General features: G+C 35.0%; 1 long non-coding RNA gene across 1 annotated transcript; it reads right to left on the bottom strand.

Moving 5' to 3' along the window:
• Positions 1-3,264: 3,264 nt before the first annotated feature.
• On the bottom strand, positions 3,265-6,572 carry LOC107309915. The gene is made up of 3 exons (XR_004306424.1): positions 6,487-6,572; positions 3,535-3,731; positions 3,265-3,279 (listed from the first exon to the last, which is right to left on the bottom strand). It is a non-coding gene; the product is annotated as an uncharacterized LOC107309915 (long non-coding RNA).
• Positions 6,573-9,083: the final 2,511 nt, after the last annotated feature.

Below are 9,083 nucleotides of genomic sequence, written 5' to 3' on the forward strand. Positions count from 1 at the left end.
TTAAGCAGCCATACTATCCTTCCCAATATACTCATACAGTAACAGGCTATCCAGTAGATTTCAGAGATATAGTCCTTTCCCTCACTTGCACAGAAGACACGGGCATATGAAGACATTTCACCAATTAGAAAAGGGAAGGCTCTTCATCTGATTTTATGGTGCAATATTTCAATTGCTCTTCTTTCCACATCTGATCAAGACTACCATTTTATGTATTGAGTAGGGTTGTGATAGCTGGTGATCCATCCCTCCATGTCTTTTTGATTATGTCTGTGAGTTCAAAGGAGAACAAATAACTGCCCCTTCTATGACACACTGAGGAAAAAATCTAACCTTTTCAGATTGAGCAGTATTCATTACTACTGTTTTCTGTTTTCTTCAATACTGACATCCTATGCTCAGTCATATGCATCCATTATTCTCCTAAATGTGAAGAAAACTTGAAGCTCTCTCTGTAGCTCTTGAAATTATTCCTTGAAACAATAAGAAGACACATATCATGATGCCAGCTGGATGTCATTATGATTCACTAAAGAGGAAGAAGGTGAATTACAGACATATTAAACTTAGATGGCATTAGAGGGAGATTGCTATGGAAAGAAGCCTATAAGAAAAGTAATATAAATAAGACCTTGACTACATCACTTCTCTGTCTCAGTCATTTAATGGAAATACTAAAAAAGCACAGCTAATTGTTATATATAGGAGGCTTACCATAAAGATATAGTCTTTATCTGTTCTCCTCTAATAATGTACAGGTCATCTGTTGACAATCTTTCATCTCTGTCATACACCTAGTGCAGGTGAAGAAGAGATAATTGTAAATTAGGTGGCAACTGCTGACTGACTTTGGATATGGAGAAGTTAGATGTGGTGATGTAGCCAAGATCCCCAGTGAATTATGAATTTGTAGGTTAGAAAGAATTAAATAATGATGTCAATAGCACCTGTTGACCCACTGTGGATGTGTTCAGCACTACCACTGGTTGAAGTCATTTTCCACTCAGGGCTTGGATACCTCACTCAGATAGAACAATTGTCCCATTCCCTTGAGGCTATGATGCTGATCAAAGCCATACTGCACGCCTTGTCTGATGTGGGCATCCTGTGCAGAGGGTATGTTTGCATTTCTGAGATAATTCTGAGAAACTGCAATCCACCTGCTAAACCTATCCCACTTTGTAAACAAACTGTAGATTATATGTCACTGAGTAGCTTGGTTCCATCACCCCTAGCCTTTCCTGTGACTAAAGAACTAAGAAAAAATACAAACAGAATAAAAAGGAAGCTACTAGCTTTGCAAGAGATGTGTTTTCTTTTTTCTCTACTGTTGGTTCCTTTGGTCACAAAGTAAGAATCTGTGCCAATCTAAGTGCCTTAAATGTGGATGATCTGAATTCCAGAATAAAGAGTGAGAAATGTTATGAAAATATATAAGTTGAAGACATTCAAGATAATTAAAAAGAAAAAAAGAAAAATATACACATGAAGATAGAAATGAAGTTATTGGGTTGGTACTGTTAGCTCAAGAATTTTAGAGGAAAAAATGCTAATTTTGTTTATTTTACTGTGTGAAAAAAATCCATGCTGGAAGACAGCAACTCAGAGCGGTTGAGGATGTATGCATCATGGAACATCACAGATCTGTAACCTTACAACTCGTCTGGCCTGCAGAGATTCACTGGATGCCTTAACTGAAAGAAGTGAGCTTAATGATGATTGGCTTTGTGGTACGATAGTCTCAACTGTATGTTCTGTCTTTTAGCCTGTGATTAAATGATGTGTTCACATAAATTGTATATAATTCTGCTTACAGCCTTTGAGTTCAGCTAAAGGTTCCCAAATGAAAATGTTTTAATAGAGGATTACACCCCCCAGCACTCTAACAGCATTTACCACAAAATCATTCCCATACACACTAAACGAAGCAGCCCTGCAATGATGTAGTTTCTCTCCTTTCAATCCAGCCCTAAGGTTATGGACTACAATATTAACAAACACAAATTTAACAGTGGATTTTAATTTAGCTTGGAAATAGCATCATGATCATCAGCCAGCACTTGAAAAAATTCCAATACGGTATACCACAGATTAGCTTTATATATATATATATATAGAGAGAGAGAGAGAGAGAGAGAGAGAGAGAGAGGAATTTTATTATTCAATCATATTAACCTGCAGTATCTCATAGCTCTGGGTTTAATTTCTTTTGAACTCCAGCCAGTTTCCTAGTTTCTTTTTTTAATTCTTTCTCTCAGGCTCATTATAGATGAAAGAAATATTTCCTTGTGCTTTCTTCAGATAGTATTCAGAAATCAAAGATGGTGTTTTCAACATTATATATTAGTATTAACTTTTTGATCGCTTCTGAAATTGCAGCATGACATTTATTCTAATTTATTTATTTATTTTGTGCCAGCTGTGAGATTTTCATAGAAGAAATACCATTATTACTGACATAAAGGAATTACTTGGTTAAGAAAAGAAAGAACTGTTTGTGTTCAGAAGATAATATCAGATTACAGGTTTCTTTTCTGCATGCAAAATAAGGAATGATGTGTATAAATTCATTTTCTCTAAAACCAAAAATATTAACCTATGGCTTTTAAATTAAACTTTACTCGAACTGCTCTTCCCAGGAAACCCTAACTCTTTAAATCCATTGAATGCAGATTTTCATTTAAACAGTTTTTAAGAAAAGTAAACCAGCCTCAATATAATGATAATACAGTGATTTTGCACTTCTAAAGGGACTTTTCACTTTGGGCGTTCAAAGCTGCTTAGAAGCATTAAGGATGAGATTTTTAAAAGGGAAGCATTATTAGCTTACTGACACTCCTACTGAACTCTGGAAAATTCTTACTAGCTTCTGTCAGAGTGAAACCAGGCTGATTCAGAATGGTTTGAAACACTATTTCCCCACACTTTCCACAACCTTCAAGTAATTTGCATAGCTGATGAGTTCAGAAAAAAAATCTTTATTATTTGCTCTTCATAATGAGGCACAAAGGCATGATGAATTTCATCAAGCATGTTGTCACTTTGGTTAGAGGTCTGGGCTCAGGTTTCTAAATAGTATCATAAATGAAGTGTGATACTTATCTGTTGCATGACTGATCCAGTAGTTAACCACTGAGGGTACTTTTGAAAGTTCATTTTTAGACTCCTAGTAAATAGCAGCAGACTGCAGTTGAGCCGAACTGAGCAGGACTATTAATTGCTTACCTTTTGGGTTCTGATGCTGTGGTGTTTTCTGGTGTTTTGTCTTGTTTGCTTTCCCTGGGGAAAAATAAATAAATAAATAAATAAATAAATAAATATAAATAAATAAAAAATAAAAAAATAAAAAAGAAATGGTAAAGAGTACAGCTTTGAAGAGTAAATTTGCTCCAGGGAAACAGAAATAATTTCAAACTCAATAGGATCAGAAGCTTGTGAATTCAAAAACTATATTTTGGATCTAGTGAAAATTTCTCTTTTTAGCCATTTGCGCGAGGTCTTCAGAGGAGAAAAGAGAAACAAATGATTTCTCACCCTTCCCAGCAGATGCTGATTAAAACTGCCAAGATTTCTTCCCAGTAACTCAGATCTGTTCTGTTTGGCTCAGAGGATACAAGCAGAGGGCAGCAGTATGAATAGCATCCTGGTGTCACCTTCCTTCCCTCTGTCTCTTACAGAGCAGCACATGGGATTGCTGTAGAGCCCTGATGCAGCACCTGGTCCTCCAGCTCCTGAGCAAGAACAGAGAAGGTCCAGTGAGAATGGCCTCCATATGGCTATGCAAGGCACTTTAAAGGCCAAGCTGAAAAAGGCAAGGAGCAGTGAGGAGGAGGCATGACACAGGAAAGGTTATGAGGAAGCTATCCTGTATTTCATCCCAGGTCACTGCCATCCATCAGAGCCAGCCCTACAGCCTGCAACCCAACCCTTGGAGGGGAAGGGAAATGGTTGCAGGAACCATATAGTTTGACTCAGAGCCCTTGCAGTCTTACTATGAAAATTTGTGTCTAAAATCAGTGCTTGAGTATAACATTAACTTTCCGCTCTCAAGAAAGGAAAAACATTCATACAACTTGTTATGCTTCCTGCAACTGTGCTCACATTCACCTGTCTGTTATCTGAGCTCTACATACAATCTCAGATACTCATTCATTATAGTTAAAATTTGGCATCATTGCACATATAGACGCATTATTTAAGTGAAGTTTAAGTTTGTTGTATTCTATATTCTCCTGTCTTTCCCCTAACATTTTTGTTAACTGTGATACTCAACTCCAAATGTCAAAAGAATCTTTTTCAGTCATTGCTAATTTAAACCCTCTGGTCATTTACTTTTGTGCAGATGACTTAATGGATGTGGTTAGGTAATTAACTATCTGAAGTACAGTTCTTAATCATAATCATTTGCACTTCTTGACCAATTATTCTTTGTTTCATATACTTCATGGGACCATGGGTAATACAGACTACTCACCATATGCGCAAGATATCAGTCCTTTGCAATACTCCCAAATCTCCAAAAGTATTTTCTAGCTTATTATCCCAAATTAGCACATGGCAGATACTGCATCTGGTGAATATTGCTTTGGTGATTAACTAGAGTGCTGGCTAATGTTCTGATAAGTTTTCCTTTAGTTTTTTTTTTCCCTGCATCTCAAATCATTTGCCTGTCGATGCCAGAAGCATCACTAATTGTCAAGGAGAAAGATGGCTCTTTAACACAGAAATGGAACTCTGGGATATATGATATCTTAATACAATTAGAGGATCACATTTTTATTTTCATAGCCAAAGCCAAAGAGGAACCAGTGAAAACCTTACCGTGAATATATATATATATATTTCCCTCAATTACAGTAATAATGAAATATCAGGGAAGAAAAAAAGCTAGCTATGGATGTTTATAAACTGTAGAATTTCACAGGCTGGTTTTCAGGTTTGCATTTTGAAAATAACTCCTGATGCATTTTATCTACGAATTCCAGCATTTTAAAAATCAGAAAATCAGAGGAAAAAGTGAAAGAAATAATCTTATTGAAAAACTTGTGCAATGAAATTTAAAAATGAACCTTGATGCAACAATGGCCAATTACATTTTTGCAAGAGGAATGTCCCAGATGAAAATAATAAAACATAATCACTTATAAATTGTTCTATTATTTTTATTCATTATTTTTGTTTCCATTATTTATTTTATTTTTATTTTTATCATTTTATTTCAAGTCTTCCAAACTTGAAAACATGCAAATATATTTCCTTTTTTCCTATGTTTAAAATAAAATAAAAATTAAAAATGAGAAAAACAGTAATTTTCATAATTTCCTAGAACTTCAGTACAGGTTGTAAAGTTTGTTTCTCTCCATTTTCATTCTGTAATTTTATATTCAACACCGCAAAACTTAAAAAAATAAAAAAGAAAAAAAAATGTTTACCTGACAGCCAAAATGATAATTAATGAAATTAATATTCTTTTAAATTAACATCCTTAGCTCTATCCACTTATCTTCACTATCCTTAGTGAAGAATTATAGATGTAGCTTTCATTACTTGATACACATAAAGGAGCCAATTGTAACAAACCATGTGTGTTTGTTCCATCTCTCTATTCCTTTTTCTCCATGATCACAGCAAATATTTCTTCGCCTTTTCTTTTTAATCAGTCCAGATATTTATTGTTCTAACATAAAGACTTATTATATATAGGAATATATATTCCCCTACTGCCAAAGAGGTTCATTATAATCAAATGTCCCATGATATTTCCCACCCTGAATGAAACAAAGTGAGAGGAACACCCCGAATCAGCTCTGGTTGTCAATGAGCTACAGCTAAATATAGAAAATGTGCAACTACTGAAGTCCACAAAATAACATTCTTTTCTTTCACACAGCTGCATACAATGGAAGTAAAGAAGGACTTGGAGAGAGACAGCAGTTTCTTAAAACACTACTTTGAAGCAGTATATCCACGTATGCTTTCATCTTCACAAAATAAGAATACACATATCATCTGTTTATGCTCTGTGTAATTATTTAGTAAAGCAAAGTAAAACAAAGACTCAAACAAACACAGTCTGCCCACCTGGAAGGCATTTTACAGTCATTGCTTTCTATCTCCAGAAGAAGAAAAGAACAAACAACATGTGGTAGATCTCTGTCATACTCTCTCTTTAATAAATGCAGGTAAGATTTTCAGGTATTTTAGTGGTAAGAGATTTTATGGATTATAAACATAGTCAGTAAATAGTAAGTAATACAAAGTCGGTACTTTTAGTGAAGCCAAACAAACAAACAAACAAAAAACCAAAACAGTTTCTACACTGAATAGTATTGACTCTGTGTTGCAGCCTCAGCAGTGATACATGTTCGATTGGGTGAAAAATTTAGATTGCAAAGGAAGGTATAAAAGTTTGTAGGATTCTTCCCTAACACTTTCTGACTACGTGTAGTTTGCGAAGTGGGGCCTGGGGTTAGTAATAGAACTCACCTCTGCTCTTCCTTGAAGTCACTGAGAGCATGTAAAATTCATTTCCCTGTACTTGGTCATCCCCCTGCGTCCTCCGCAGAGAGCCGCAGGCTCTGACAGACATTCGGCCTGCCATGGCGTTCATAGTCCTTGTGCCACTAGATGTCCTTCTACAACAAATTTTTGAAGGTCTGCTGCCGAGTACCAGCTGCTTCGAGAGGCAGAGCAGCACTGACAGAGTATGCAAAAACAATAATAAAATTGGACTGAATAGAACTTAGCCCTGTTTTTAAAGATAATTTCAATAACAAGCAAAAACACTGACGATTTGTTTGTTTGTTCAAGAAACGTTATTATTAATTGACAGAAAAGTCTGCAGCATGTTATTGACAGTCAGTATCATTTATTTGGCTATGAACTGTCTTCTCCTGCAAGAGTAAAAATGATGTATTAAAACCAGCTCATAATGCCTGGCTATCCTACCTATTTACCCAATAAACCTGAAATGCCCTCAGTGCTCTGTACAAGAAGACAAATTTGAAGTTACAGCAGTCACACCCATTTCAAAGAATAGCCACGGTACTACTTTAATTAAAGAAAATATTAGCACATAGTGATCTGAACATAAGAATATAAATATTCTTAGAGAATTGGAACTGCACATTTATGAAAAACACCTTTTTTAAATTACATTCACTTTGAGCCAAAAATACATCTACTTTGATAAATTAGAGTTGTTTAAGGATTAGAAATATGTCAAATGTTTGCAAAATAATTTGGACAGTAATGTGCTGCAGGGATACTCTTGTTTGAGAGCACTAGAAAGCTGATGCGCAACAATTATTTTGTTGTCTCCTGGAGGAACAAACCTTGGCATGAAAATCACTACATGAAACCAAACATATTAGATGTCTGCTTGTTGCGGATATGATTTTATTTGTTTTCTTGAAGAAGGGATTTAGGTTTGGCTCTTTTTTTTCAGAAACACTGGAATATCACTTTGTACAGAATGTTTCCTGTAGATTCCTGAAGCAGGAATCCAGCATTAGGAAGAACATCAGATCATATTCAGAAGCAATTTTAAAATACTGCATCTTGAACTGAAAATCAAAGTTAATTTTCCTTTGAAGACAACATATTAGATCAAGATTCTGATGCAAGTTCTTTTTACATCTAAAAATATTTGCTGGAAGTTTTCTAGCTATTCACACCCAGGTATCAGATCACTTTACATCCTCTGTACTTGTTTGCTATTTCCTTCCCTCCCTCACCCCCACCTGCAAAGTGTATATATGTAGGTATATATATAGAAGGAGATGTATTCATCCTCAGTCACTATGTCTTCCTTTAGGTACTAGCATCACGTAATTCCAATAATTTCTAAAGTATCATCCACAAAGCATGCTCCACAAAACATGTCTTGAGCATACTCATCTATGAGAGGTCTTCTGCAAATAATCATTTGCCATCTATGCATTACTTGCTCATTTTCTGAAGTGTAGAAAAAGTTTTTTAGCAATTGTATAGACTATTTTTCCTTGCATATTTCTATAGATTTTCAGGTAGACATTGGCAAATATAAACATCCATTGATAACTCTCGTGACTTTGCAAACATTTGCCATTGTACACATCATGAAATTGTGAAAAGCAACTTACAAAGATTCAGGAGATGAAAGGTCAGAACAACATTAAGTGACGGTTTAAATTTCGTCTGTCACTCTTCATATATAACAGTAATTGAAACAATGCCAGAAATAGTAATTGAAACAATGTTCCCAGGCACTGGTACTTGATCATTCCCACAATTATTTGCATAATTCTGGACATCAATTTGATATGTGCCAATTAAAGTTATAAAAAATTGGGTTTTAGAAACAATTTCTAGCTTTGTTTATTTCTAGCAATAGTGTGAAAGGGGCCACTGTAGGATGTAATAGTCTGTACTAGTATGTATACAATTCACTCTGTTTAGAAGACCCTTGTGACAGAGAAGCAATGTTAGAAGTGACTCCATCAATCTACCAAAATGTGGATAAATGTTACAGATAAATCTAGCTCAGAATACTTATTTCTTAGGAATGTGACAGGGCCAAGATGCTCATCACTGGATCTGTAAAGCTATGAAGATACCTACTCAAACTGTTACCAATCTTCTGTAATCTTATCCAGAATTTAAGATAACATTTAGAAAATCTTGAACTTATTTATATTTTAACAGTGGATGTTAGATGTTTACACTTTTAAACTTGTAAACTTGTTATTTTTCTTGTCTGGAAATGTTCTGAGAATTATTTTTGCATTAAAGTGTTTTTTTGTTTGTTTTTGTTTGCTTGCTTGTTTGTTTTAAAATAAATCCATTCTTTTTCAGGAAGAAAATAATGATAGTTGTCTTAGTCTTTGGTTATGTTCATGACAACTGGAATAAATAGATTGGTACTATTTCTTGGCTCTTGTACAGTGCATTGTTTCAGTTCAGTCAGCTGCTGCAGCTCCTCTTTTCAGCATATTTGATTAGGGAAGTAGGAAACAATCACACTTTTTTTGTTGCAAGTATATGGAGAAAAAGCTTTGCAGGTATCAAACACCCATCCCTGAATTTTTGAAGAATTCAGAAGC

The sequence above is a fragment of the Coturnix japonica genome, chromosome 2 (genome assembly GCF_001577835.2).
Source record: "Coturnix japonica isolate 7356 chromosome 2, Coturnix japonica 2.1, whole genome shotgun sequence".
NCBI classification, from domain to species: domain Eukaryota; kingdom Metazoa; phylum Chordata; class Aves; order Galliformes; family Phasianidae; genus Coturnix; species Coturnix japonica.